Raw genomic sequence first — 14,597 nt, 5'->3', positions numbered from 1 at the left:
GGCAGTAGTTGGCTTTGTCTTTCAATATTATACAGTGTGTCATTCTGATAGATTCCTGGAAATGGGATTGGCAGGTCAATAGGTAAACTCATATATAATTGTTCTGGATATTGCCTATCACATTTCTACCAACAACATATGAGATAAACTTATTTTCATATATTTTGGGCAAGTATTGTAAAATATATCAAATACCTCAGGGTGTTATCAGTTATTCTTATGAGTGTCAATGAAATCACTTTAATATGTTCAAGGTTCATTTGTATCTTTTCCTTATGAACTGTTAGTTGCCTATTTTTCTATCAGGATGTTGTCGTTATTGTCTTGCCCTCTGAGTCCTCTTAGATAGTTATAAATATCACTGTCTTCTCGCCCCTCTCAGTAGCTGGATTCCAGCTATACCTTATAGTTTTGGGGATTTGTCATCTAGTTTGTTTGCTTGTAAACTTTTTATTTTGATATAATTTCATATTTATAGAAAAGTTGCTAAAATAACACAATGAATTCCCATATACCTTTACCTAGATAATCAACTGGTATATTTTGACCCATAGACATGTTCACTCTCTCTTTCTCATCATATATATAACTACACACAAACACAAATACACACACTTCAGTATATATTTCTTAAGAACGAGGACATTGTTCTGTGTAACTACAGCTATAAAAAATCAGAAAATGTAACATTGTCAACTGTCCTAATACTTTTTCCCCCTATTACAGAATCTGGTCCAGAATCATGAATGGCAGCTAGATGTCATGTCTCTTTAGTCTCATGTAGTCTTGTAGAGCTTTTCAGTCTTTCTTTGTTTTTCTTGATCTTAATGTTTTTTGAAGAGTGGAGGCCAATTTACCTTATACAATCTTCCTCTATTTAATGTATCTGACATTTCCTTGTTAGATTCATCTGTATGTTTAGCAAGAATACCACAGAAAATATGCATCCTCAGCAACAGGAGAAATATGAGGTTGGTTTGCTCTAATATTGAGTTGTTATTTTACATACTTAAAAAGTGTCCACTAGGTTTCTTCACTGTAAGATTACTTTCCTCCTATAATATTAATAAGTTATTTGGGGGGACATATTATATAAATATCCTGTTTCTCACCAAGCTTTCAGCCACTAGTTTTAGTGATTTTTCTAATTGCCTTATTTCTTTTATATTTATTAGTTGCCACTCTGTTAAAGGAAGAGCTTCCTTTCACCAACTCTTTATTTACCTATTTGAATTCTTATACCAGCATAGACAAATGGATTTTTTAAAAATTTTTATTTATTTATGATAGTCACACACAGAGAGAGAGAGAGAGAGAGAGAGAGAGAGAGAGAGAGAGGCAGAGACATAGGCAGAGGGAGAAGCAGTCTCCATGCACCGGGAGCCCGACGTGGGATTCGATCCCGGGTCTCCAGGATCGCGCCCTGGGCCAAAGGCAGGTGCTAAACTGCTGCGCCACCCAGGGATCCCGACAAATGGATTTTTATTCTCTAATCATTTGCATCAATATTTCAATTTATCCTTAAATAATCCCCAATTTGTCCAAAGAGAGATATTTAAAGCTGGCTTCTTTGCCTTTGATCATCTCTCCATCATTCTTTTAAGACTTTTATCCTTCTAACACAATAAGATGCTCCAGATTTATTTGAATCCTACATGACCCAAACCTGGAATCATTTATTTTCCTTCAAAGTGCCTTCTGGTGACAAAAGAGGCCTACCTGCTTAGGCAAGGACTGCAGACAAGTTCTTGAGCACCTCAGCAGCATCTTGTGGATATTTCATAAGGGGGTTCCATCTGAGCTTTAACCGCTGAGAGATCCTATGGGAGAGTAAAAAGAAAAAGCCAAGATAGGTCTCTTGGGGATAAAATAGGTATTCCTGCCCAAACTGGGAAATGGGACTGGCTCTCTTAGGTTTTTAGAAACTCCAGAAAATTTGCTGGATTATAATCTTATAATTCTTATTTTTATTTTAATTATTTTATATTTGCATCTCTTATTTTGTGATTCACTTTAGATTTTTAAAAATATAATTCTTTTGGGGCACCGAGGTGGCTCAGTTGGTTAAGCAACAACTTTTGATTTTGTCTCTGTGCTCAGTGGGGAGTCTGCTTGAGACTCTCTCCTCTCCCTCTCCCTCTGTCCCTTCTCCCACCACTCAGCTCTCCTTCTCTCTCTCTAAAATAAATAAATTAATTAAAAAATAATTTTTTTCTACTTTTTACTATATATTTATTATTCAAGTCTTTGGCCATTTTTGTGGACTGGGTTATATTAAGCCACCCCTCTCACCAAGAATAACTGCTAAATCTATGTAAAACATTTGGAGATCTGTTTGAAGGCATTAGAAAAGAAAAGAAAAGATACCAGCAAGGACCAGAGAATTAAATGTTCCAGAGAGAATGAACATGTAGATCAAAAAATTCAATATTCTACTCCTTGTAGGATTTTCTAATCTATAAAACATAGCTGAGAAATGGAGAAGTTGAGCAGAAAACAGTAGCTAACAGGCTGAAAAGCTGAAGAAAGCATTCAGAAATATTATGAGGGCACAAGAACAAAAATTAGAGATGGGAAATCACAAGGAAGAGGGACAATGGTACACAGCTCTGAATTCCACTGGCATCACTGGGAATTTGCACCTTAGAGAGAATAAGGGCAAATCAGAAATAAAACAGCCTTCACAAATATTGAAGTTTTTGTTTGAATTAGGTCAGTACCCCATTGACTTAAGAGTATCAATTCCTTTATTAACTTTCTGCCAACAAAAAAGGAAATCTTATGTGGAGAATTATGACATCATCAAATCTCAAATTATCTTTACAGGGATTCATAATCAGTATTTTTCATTCCAGCAAACAATTTTGGCATACTAGATGACAAGACCAAATGACCAAAACAAACAAACAAACAAAATAATAGTGTAAAAAAAAACAAAACTCATTTGATTCAGATACTGGATTTAGATACCAAATATAACATAAATGATATATTGAAATAATACATCTGATAAACTAGTGAACAAGGTGGAGAAATTCAGCTGATAACTGACTGAAATATCTGAAATATAATCAAATGGAAAATTTATTTAAAAATAACTAAAATTAATACTCAATAAATGGATTTGACAGAGGATGGATTTTAAAGAGATGGATTAATATAAGGAAATAAATATCTACACCAGAATACAAAGAGACAAAACTTTGGAACACTAGAAAAGAGCACAAGAGAAAAAGAAGATGTAGTGTTACTGAGCCCCAGGATATTCCATGGGAGCTGGAACCACAGTGAAGACTACCTGTTAAGAGCTAGGACATAAGTAGGGAAGGGAGGTCCCAGCAGGATCAGGAGTCAGGGATGATCTGCAGGCACTACAAAGATGCCATACTGAGCAGACCAGTGGTGGTTTCTATCTATCTTCCATCAGCCAATACTTTGCATTTCCAGCATGGAAGCAAGTGTGCAGGGGAGCATAGAAAATGGAGCTCCCTGTGTTATAGAGTGTATATGTGAGGGTGAATGAATAGGAAAGCAAATTCTCAATTAACCTGCACAGATGGCAACTTTTCCAGTTTCTAGGGATGAAGCTAATTCCCCTGATCCTACTTTTTGACTTATCTTTGACCACTTTAATAGGGAACTGAGAAAAATAGAATTTAATGCTTGTGATCAGGATCATGCTTTATCCAGATAGAAGCTATTTTGAAAAAAAAATATTGATATTAGTCCAAAAACTACCATTGAAACAAACATTTTAACTGAGCTAATGAATTAAAGCACTCTTTGCCTATCTTGGTACCAATGAGTGACATTTTTCTTCAGCAAAAAATATGCAAACTACTTTGTATTCTTAGATACAATATAAGCTCAGGCACATCTTTCCTCACCAAAAGAAGTTACACTTATCTTAGCTCTTGGTTTTTACTTTCTGGAATATGATGCCTGTGAACACATGGCTTCTCACAGGAAAATGGGTCATTGTATTCTAAAAGGATGTCTTCAAATATTTATTATGTAAATTATATATCATCTTCTTTAGTACCAATTACTAAATTTCAGGTACAAACTGAAATAGCACTTTGAAGTATTTGGCTTGAAATTACTTGGAGAAATGATTTTAAGTGAAATAGCTTTCCAGGCAATTAAAAAATGGAACAAGTTTGAGAATTGACTAGATTATTTTTCTCAAGTAATAAGCTCTCTAAAATGAACTGGTAATCAAAAATCATGCTCTTCCTGATTTTTGTATAACTGTGACTAGCTGTTAGCAGGTAAAGAGTATGGAAAGTAATCTTTGAATAGGACCAATACTGTAAGACATAAAATTGAGTAAAGTGTAATTATGTTCTCAAATTTTCAAATTTATTCAATCATGACTCCTACCGTGAAAGACATATAAGTAATATTATGAGATTGTGGTAAATATTTCTTTGTAGAATAATAGAATTATTATATAATAATTATTATAGAACAGAATAATTTCATTGTAAAATAAGTAGAAAGAAAAGGAATTAAAATTATATTCATAGCATATTTCTTTTTAAAAATTTAATTCCAGTATAGTTAACATACAGTGGTATATTAATTTCAGGTGTATACTATAACAATTGAACAATTCTATACCTCACTCAATACTCATCAAGATAACTGCATTCTTAATCCTGTTCACCTATTTTACCCACTCTCACACCCACCTTCCTTCTAGTAACCATCAGTTTGTTCCCTAGAGTTAAAAGTCTATTTCTATACTTTGTCTGTCTCTTTTTTTTGTTTGTTTTGTTTCTTAAAATGCACATAGAAGTGAAATCATATGGTATTTTTCTCTCTCTGACTTATTTTGCTTAGCACGATACTCTCTAGATCCATACATGTTGTTATAAATGCCAAGATTTTATTCTTTTTTATGGCTGTGTAATATTCCTCTGTGTGTGTGTGTGTGTGTGTGTGTGTGTGTGTGTGTGTTATATGAATGTGTATCATAGCTTCTTTAGCCATTCATCTATTCATGGACCTTTGAGCTGCTTCCATAATTTAGTTTTAAAATAATGCTTCAATAAACATAGGAGTGCATAAGTGTTTTTAAATTAGCGTGTTCCCTTTTCTTTAAATTTAGATTTTACTTAGTTAACATACAGTGCAATATTGGTTTCTGGAGTAGAATTCAGTGATTCTTCACTTCCACGTAACACTCAGTGCTCATCACATGTGCCCTCTTTAATACTCATCATCTCTTTAGCCCATTCCACACACACACTTCACTCCATTAACCTTCAGTTTGAGGGGCTCAGATGGCTTGATGTTAAGAGTCTCATATGGCTTATTTCCCTCTCTGCTTTTTTTCTTATTCCTCTTCCCATACGTCCATCTGTTTTCTTTCTTATTTTCCACATGAGTGAGATCATACAGTATTTGTATTTCTCTGACTTATTTCACTTAGCATAATACACTCCATGCATATTGTTGGCAAATGTCAAGATTTCATTCTTTTTGATGGTTGAGTTAAATTCCAGAGTGGTGTGAGTGTGTTTGTGTATCACATTTTCTTCACCCATCAACAGCCAATGGACATTGGGCGCTCTCTTCATAGTTTGGCTATTGTTGATAATGCTGTTATAAACACTGGGGTGCATATACCCTTTTGAATCTGTTTTTTTATCCTTTGGGTGGGTAAATAGTAGTGTAATTGCTACACTACTTTTAACTTTTTAAGACACTTCCAAACTGCTCTCAGAGTGGCTGCACCAATTTGCATTCCCATCATCAATACAAGTCCCCTCACCAATATCTGTTTTTTCTTCTGTTGTTCATTTTAGCCATTCTGACAGGTGTGAGGTGGTATCTCATCATGGTTTTGATTTGTATTTCCCTGATGCCAAGTGCTGCTGAGAGCATCTTCTCGTGTGTCTATAAGCCATCTAAATGTCTTCTTTGGAAAAGTGTCTACTCATGCTTTCTGCCCATTCTTAACTATTTTTGTTGTTGTTGTTGTTGCTGTTTGGATGTTGAATTTGATAAGTTCTTTATATATTTTGTCAATAGATGCAGAAAAGGCATTTGACAAAATAAAGTATCCTTTTGTGATAAAAACTCTCAACAAAGTAAGGATGGATAGAACATATCTCAAGACCATAAAGGCTATATATGGAAGACCCAATAGGTAATATCTCATTCTCATTGGGGAAAACAGAGTCTTTCCTCTACAATCAGGAACAAGACAAGATTGTACACTCTCACCATTACTATTTAACGTAGTACTGGAAATCTTAGCTTCAGCAATTAGACAAAAAAAAAGAAAGAAAGAAAGAAAGAAAGAAAGAAAGAAAGAAAGAAAGAAAGAAAGAAAGAAAGAAAGGGCATCCAACTTGGCAAGGAAGAAGTCAAATTTTCACTATTTGCAATGACATGACACTCTACGTAGAAAACACAAGATCCACCAAAACTTATTAGAACTAATACATGAATTCAGCAAAGTTACAGGATATAAAATCAATGTGTAGAAATCTGTTGCATTCCTATACACCAATAACAAAGCAGCAGAAAAAGAAACCAAGGAATCAATCCCATTTGTAATTGCACCAAAAGCAATAGGATACCTAGGAATAAACCTAACTGAAAAGGTAAACAACTTGTACTCTGAAAACTATGGAACACTTATGAAAGAAATTGTAAAGGACACAAAGAAATGGAAAAGCATTTCATGCTCATGTATTGGAAGAACAAACATTGTTAAAATGTCTATATTACCCAAAGCAATCTATACATTTAATACAATCCTTATCAAAATACCACAGGCATTTTTCACACACCTAGAACAAATGATCCTAAAACTTGTAAAAGATCCTGAATAGCCAAAGCAATCTTGAACAAAGCTGTACATATCACAATTCCAGATTTCAAGATATACCACAAAGCTATATGGTACTGGAAGAAAAATAGACAATAGATCAATGGAACAGAAAAAGAGAGCCCAGAAATAATATGGCCTTGGCCATAGCAACTTCTTATTAGACACATTGCTAAAGGCAAGAGAAACAAGAGCAAAAATAAATAAACTATTGGGACTTCTTCAATCTGATTAAGAGTTAGTGTTGAATTTATTGAATTTATTCTTTTGTATTCTTTGAGTAAATACCCAGTAGTGAAATTACGAGATCATATGGTAATTTTATTTTTAATTTTTTGGGGGGAACCTCCATACTGTGTTTCCACAGTGGCTGCACCAGTTCACATTCTCACTAACAGTGCACAAGGGTTCTTTTTTCTCCACATCTTCACCAACATTTGTTTCTTATGTTTTTTATTTTAACCATGCTAACAGGTGTGAGGTGATATCTCATTGGTGTTGATGTGAATTTCCCTGACAGTGAGTGATATTGAGCATCCTTTCATGTATCTATTGGCCATCTGTATGCCTCCTTTGAAAAAAAAATGTCTGTTCGTGACTTCTGCCCATATTTAAATTGGATTGTTTGTTTTTCTGGTTGAGTTGTATAGATTCTTTACATAGTTTGGATACTAATCCTCTTCTGGATATGTCATTTGCAGATATCTTCCCCCATTCAGTAGGTTGTCTTTTAGTTTCATTGGTTGTTTCCTTTGCTGTGCAGAAACTTTTTATTTTGATGTAGCCCCAATAGTTTATTTTTGCTTTTGTTTTGATTGCCTCAAGAGACATATCCAGAAAAATGTTTCAACAGCCAATGTCATAGAAATTACTGCCTGTATTCTTCTCTAGGATTCTTATGGTTTCACATTTAGGTCTGGCATCCATTTTGAATTTATTTCTGTGTCTGGTATAAGAAAGTGGTCCAGTTTCATTCTTCTGCGGGTTGCTGTCCAATTTTCCCAATACCGTTTGTTGAAGAGACTGTCTTTTTTCTATTGGATATTTTTTCTTCCTTATCAAAGATTAGTTGATCATACAGTATTGTAATATAACTTGAAATCTGTAATTTGATGCCTCTAGTTTTGTTTTTCTTTTTCAGAATTGCTTTGGCTGCCCAGGGTCTTTTGCGTTCTTCAATTTCTTTCATCAATGTCTTAGAGTACAGGTTTTTTACCTCCTTGGTTAAGTTTATACTTAGGTATTTTATTATTTTTGGTGTAATTGTAAATGGGGCCATTTTCTTAATTTCTCTTTCTGCTGCTTTGTTATTAGTGTACAGAAGTACAATGGGGAAACCTAGGTGGCTTAGTCTGTTAAGCATCTGCCTTCAGCTCAGGTCATGATCCCAGGGTATTGGGATTGAGCTCCACATTAGGCTTTCTGTTTGATAGGGATTCTGCTTCTCCCTCTGCCTCTACCCCTTCTCCAGCTCATGCTCTATCTCTTTTTCTCAAAAAAAAAAATCTTTTATTTTAAAAAAAGAAACACAATGAATTTCTGTATATTGATTTTGTATCCTACTGAATTCATTTATCATTTCTAGCAGCTTTTTGCCAGAATCTTTAGGGTTTTCTATACATTGTATTATCACCTATAAATAATGGAAGTTTTACTTCTTTACCAATTGGATGTCTTTTATTCCATTTTCTTGTCTGACTGCTGTGCGAGAGTCCCAGTCCTATGTTGAATAGAAGTGGTAAGAGTGGATCTCCTTGTCTTGTTCTTGACCTTAGAGGAAAAGCTCTGTTTTTCACCATTGGGTATGATATTACCTGGGGGTTTTTCATATACAGCCTATATTATGTTGAGGTATGTCCCCTCTAATCTACTTTGTTGAGGGCTTTTATCATAAATAGATATGGTACTTCATCAAATGTTTTCTCTGCATCTATTGAAGTGATCATGTGATTTTTATTGAAGTTATTGATATGATGTATCATACTGATTGATTTCCAAATATTGAACCCAGCTTACAACCTAGGAATAAATCCCATTTGTTCATGGTGAGTACTTTTTAAATGTATTGTTGCATTTGATTGCTAATATTCTATTGAAGATTTTTGCATCTATATTTACCAGATATGTTATCCTGTAGTCTCTTTTTTGTAGTGTATTTATCTGGTTTTGGTATCAGGTAATGTTGGCTTCATAGAATGAATTTGAAACTTTCCTTCCTCTTCTATTTTTTGGAATAGCGTGAGAATAGGTGTCAACTCTTTAAATATTTGGTAGAATTCACCTGTGAAGCCAGCTGCTGCTGGACTTTGTTTGTTGGGAGTTTTTTAATAAATGATTAAATTTAAATTTCATTGTTGATAATCAGTCTGTTCACATTTTCTATTTCTTCCTACTTCAGTTTTGGAGGGCTATATGTATCTAGTAACTTATCCATTTCTCCTAAGTTGTCCAATTTGTTGGCATGTAGTTTTTCATAATATTCTCTTACGATTGTTCATATTTCTGTAGTGTCAGTTGTTAGTTCTCCTCTTTCGTTTCTGATTTTGAGTCCCCTCTTTTCTGCTGTTTTTGAAGAGTGTCTAAAGTTTTACCAATCTTGTTGATCTTTCCAAAGAATCAGCTACTGCTTTCATTTATCTGTTCTATTGATTTTTTTATTTTCTAGTTTGTTTATTTCTGCTCTAATCTTTATTTTCTTCCTTCTACTGGCTTAGGGTTTTGTTCTTCCTTTTCTACCTCCTTTAGGTATAAGATTAAATTGTTTATTTGAGATATTTCTTCCTATTTAGGTAGGCTGTATTTCTGTAAACTTCCCTGTTAGAACTGCTTTTGCTTCATACCAAAGATTTTGGACTATTGTATTTTCGTTTTCGTTTGTCTTCATGTATTTTTAAATTCCCTCTTTGATGTCTCGGTTGACTCATTCATTGTTTTTTAGTAGCATGCTTTTTAACTCCCATGTATTTGTGCTTTTCCAGATTTTTTTCCTTGTGGTTGATTTCTAATTTCATAGAACTTTAGTCAGAAAAGGTGCATGTTATAACTTTGGTCTTCTTGAATTTATTGAGATTTGATTTATGAACTAACATATGTTGTATTCTGGAGAATGTTTCATGTTCATTTGAAAAGATGTGTACTCTGCTGTTTTAGGATGGAATGTTCTGTATATATCTGTAAGATCTATCTGGTCCAATGTATCATTCAAAGCCACTATTTCCTTATTGATTTTGTTTGAATGATCTATCCATTGATGTAAATGGAATGTCAAAGTCCCCTACAATTATTGTATTACTATCTATTACTTCCTTTATGTTCGTTATTATTTTATGTATTTGGGTGTTCCATGTTGGGTGCACATATATTCAGAATTATATTTTCTTTTTATTATTACATAGTGTCCTTCTTTGTCTCTTGTTACAGTCTTTGTTTTAAAGTCTATTTTGCCAATCTAAGTCTTACATCTATGGTTTTCTTTTTGCATCAATTTGCATGATAAAGTCTTCTCCAACCCTTCCTCTGAAATGAATCTCTTGTAGGCAACATATAGATGAGTCTTACTTTTTCATCCATTCTGTCACCCTATGTCTTTTGATTGAAGAGTGTAGTCTATTTACATTCAAAGTAATAACTGACAGGTATGTATTGCTATTTTGTTACTTGATCTATGGTTGTTTTTGTAGTTCTTCTTTATTCCTTTCTTGCTGTCTTCTTAGGATTAGTTGGCTTTCTTTAGCTTTCTCTTTATTTTTGCGTATCTATTACCGTTTTCTGATTTGTGGTTACCATTAGGTTTGTATATAACATCTTCTGCAATAGCAGTCTATATTAAGTTCATAGTTTTTTAAGTTTAAACTCCATGTTTTAGGAACATGGTGTCATATCTTACACCCTTTTATTTTGTAAGTCTCTTCATCAATCTTCATAGATATACTTAATTTCACTGCTTTTGCCAGTCTACTTTCTTGCTCCTACTGATGGTTCTTCTTTCCACTCAAAGAGTCCCATTTATCATTTCTAGTAGGGCTGGTTTAGTGCTTATAAATTCTTTTATTTGCCTGGAAAACTTTTTATCTTGCCTTCTATTGTGAATGATAGTCATGCTGGATAGAATACTCTTGGCTGCAGATTTTTCCCATCCAGCTCTTTGAATAGGTCATGCCACTCCCTTCTGGCTTGCAATGTTTCTGTGGAGAAAAATCAGCTGATAGCCTTATTGGGTGTCCCTTGTATGTAACTGTTTTCTTTTTTTCTCTTGCTACTTTTAAAATTCTCTTTTTATCACTACTTTTTGTCACTTTAATTACTATGTGTCTTGATGCAAATCTTCTTGGGTTGATTTTGTTGGGAGCCTCTCTGTGCCTCCTGGAGCTGGATTTCTGTTTCCTTCCCCATATTAAGGAAGTTTTTAGCTATTATTTCTTCAAATAAATTTTCCACCCCCCTTTTTTTTCTCTTCCCCTTCTGGGATCCCTATAATATAAATGTTATTATGCTTAGTGGTGTCACTGAGTTCCCCAAGTCTATTTTCAAATTGTTTGTTTTTTTCTCACCTGCTCAGCTTTATTGCTTTCTGTTACTCTATTCCTTAGGACACTAATCATTCTTCTGCTTCATCTAGTCTATTATTTATTCCATCTAGTGTATTTTTAAATTTCACTTATTGAGTTCTTCATCTCTAATTGGTTCTCTTTTATATTTTCTATCTCTTTGTAAAGAGTCTCACTGAGGTCCTTTACTCTTTCCTCAAGTCCAGTGAGTATCATTATCATCATTACTTTAAATTCTGTTAGACATATTACCTTCTTTCCATTTCACTAAGGTCACCTTGCTGTGATTTTTTTTTCCTGTTCTTTCATTTGGAACATATTCCTGTCTCCTTATATTGTCTAACCCTCTGTCTGTTTCTCTGTGTTAGTAAAGTCAGCTACATCTCTTATTTTTAAAGTAGTAGCCTTATGAAGAAGAGGTCCTGTAGTGTCCTTCACTGTAATGTCCCCTGTTCACCAGGACGTGGTAAATCAAGAGTGTCTCCTATGTGTGTTGCAGCCTGCTTTTGTATCTGAGCCACATTTGCCTTCAGTCCAGTCATCTGTACTGGCTGTTAGTGGGCCAGTCTGGGGCTGCCTTGGACTCATGTTGAGTCAGATCAGGCATTTGCCAGACATGTGGTAGCACCAAACAGCAGGGTGCTTTCCCTCTTTTGTCCTCCAAGATACTTTTGTTGGTCAGTGGTGTCTGCAGTCAGACCAACTCTCTGCCCCAACCCACTGCTAAGACCATAGTCTGACTGGTGTGTGTGGTTATCTTTCCCTCTCTTCAGGGCATGCATCACTTTGGAGTGGTGCTGGCCCCAGGGCTGCTTGCACACTGCCAGGCTTGTGGTACTGTTTTGGATGGGTTCCAGCCAAGAGTGCATTGAAGGGGGTGGATCTGCAGAAGCATCTGGGGATGGGGGGAAGGGGGTTAGTGAGGTGTTAGCAAAATTAGTACTGCTATGCTGTAGGAAAAGACCTGGAGCTGAGATCTGGTTGGAGGAGGCATGTCTACAGGGGAACTTGTAGTGGGAATCAAAGGTTAGCAAGTTATGTCTCCAGTTTCAGCACTGCATGGTACACTCAGCTTAGGGGTGGGGAAAGAAAATGGCTCTGGCCAGCTCCTTTGTTTCTGGAGAAATCTCCTAATGATCCCTGTTGCTCCAGCACAAGCTCCCTTCTCTGTACCTCATGGGATTTTCAAACCGCTGCTTCTATGCTGTATTTCCTTTAAAAAAAAACAAGATTTTATTTATTTATTCATGAAAGACACAGGGAGAGAAGCAGAGACCTAGGCAGAGGGAGAAGAAGGTTTCCCACAGGGAGCCCAATGTGGGACTCAATCCCAGGACCCCTGGATCACTCCATGACCCAAAGGCAGATGCTCAACCACGGAGTCATCCAGGTGCACTTATGCTGTATTTCCACTGGACTGTTGGTTATGCTGTCTCTTTAAGGGTGAGGACTTGGTTTCCTCTCACCCTTCTGCCATCCTAGCTCTCCCAGAGCTGAGACTGCTGATTTTAAAGTTTTAACTCCTGCAGGTTGTAAGAATGGGTGAAATTTGGCCCCTCTAGTTTTCAAAGCCAAATGATATGGGAATTCATCTTTCCCATGTGAGCTCACCAATGTAGAGAGTCTGTTTCTCTCCTCTCTGCACTCATGGTGTCCTTCCTTTCCAGGGACAGTCCCAAGGTCCCCTTTAGCTCTCAACCGTGTCTCTGCCCTTCTTACACGCTCTGATGTGGCTTCTTCTCTAAATTCAGTTGTAGAGTTTGTTTTGCCGTCTTTGGGTTGTCTTCTGGGTTATTTACACTGATGTGAATGTTATCTAGTATATGTGAGACAAGTGAGCTTAGGATCCTCCTACTCCATCATCTTCCCTGGAAGTCTTCACAGTACATTTCTACTTCTGGTTTAGATAGATAGATAAATTGAAATTCTATAAAGAAAATCATCAACTGTTGAAAGTAGTTACTCATGAGTTATGTGATTATGAGTAATATAGAAAAACATTTCCGTGTTTTCAAACTATTTTCCTTGTTATCTTTCACAGTGTGCATGGATTAAATTTTAATAGAAAAAGTAGAAGCTATTTAAAGAGGAATCCCTCAACACAAAAATGTCATTTCTTTGTTCTAAGGCAGAGGTTGGCAAATGACGACCAGCAAGCCAAATCCTTCCTTAGCGTGCTTTTGTTTTATGGCCCTTTATGGATAAATTTTGCCAAAACTTGCCCTAAAATATAGAGCCAATGATTATGTATTTCATCAAGACCCTTTACTTTTCTTTAGTTATGAAGAGCCTGGAGAAAATCATCAAGATACACTACAAATTATTTCGAGTTCAGATGTTGCCTCAAGGTCATTTATTCAGGCTAGAGTTAACCTCTTTGAACAGCACGCTATAGAAGTTTATGTAGATTAACTGGATTCAACTCTCAAAACAATTTTATTCAGGATATTATTCTACTTTTAGTGACACTCAAACCAAGGCACGGAGAGATCATACCCATAGCAAGAATTAGAGCCAAAATTTAAGTGTAGCCAAACTATTCCAGAGCCACAGTACAGCCTTCCCCACGTGAAGGAATCTGAAAAGGTTCATATCTCCTAAATGACATGGAAATTCGCCTTGAAATAAGCCTTTAAAGGTGATTTTCTAAGAAGCCATCACCAAACTTCTATCTCTAATTGGAAATAAAATGCAGCTATAATCACAACTGTAGATCAAGACTATAGGTCTATAGGTTGGCTGCATTCTCCAGGTAGATAGACTTGGTAACATACTCTGGGTGGACCGAATATATATAGAGATGAGATATTTTTTTCACCCTGGAGATTTTCAATTTGAAGAAGTTCATAAATTACAAAGGCTCACAAATCAGAATCATTAGAAGTATTCTCTCGTTAATAATTCATGTCTTATTAATGATAATAGGGAGAAGAAATTAGCATGATATTTACTGGCTACTTCATGCCTTTCCACGGAGATTTCATCACCTTTATTATAATCAAATGTAATAATAATGTGATTTTAAGATCCTTTGCTTACTATTTCTATGCTGAACTTTTGAATTAAAAACATACTAGACTAATGCAAATACACTGGGAGGTCTCACATTTCCTTGGAAAACCTTTTTTTTTTTTTTTTAGGATCTCACCAAGATATGAGATGACTAAAATTATACCATAATATAGATAAATATTTTTTTAAATACC

General features: G+C 35.3%; 1 long non-coding RNA gene across 2 annotated transcripts in view; it reads right to left on the bottom strand.

The window, feature by feature from the left end:
• Positions 1–14,597, bottom strand: part of LOC102155481 — a 134,395-nt gene that overhangs the window by 91,903 nt on the left and 27,895 nt on the right. For both annotated transcript variants that reach the window (XR_005369742.1, XR_005369743.1), the window contains one exon: positions 1,720–1,820. This is a non-coding gene — a long non-coding RNA (uncharacterized LOC102155481). The remainder of the gene's footprint in view (positions 1–1,719; positions 1,821–14,597) is intronic.

The sequence above is a fragment of the Canis lupus genome, chromosome 14, assembly GCF_011100685.1.
Source record: "Canis lupus familiaris isolate Mischka breed German Shepherd chromosome 14, alternate assembly UU_Cfam_GSD_1.0, whole genome shotgun sequence".
Classification (NCBI taxonomy): Eukaryota; Metazoa; Chordata; class Mammalia; order Carnivora; family Canidae; genus Canis; species Canis lupus.
The sequence above is the reverse complement of the archived record's forward strand: the minus strand, read 5'-3'. Positions and strand labels throughout refer to the sequence as shown.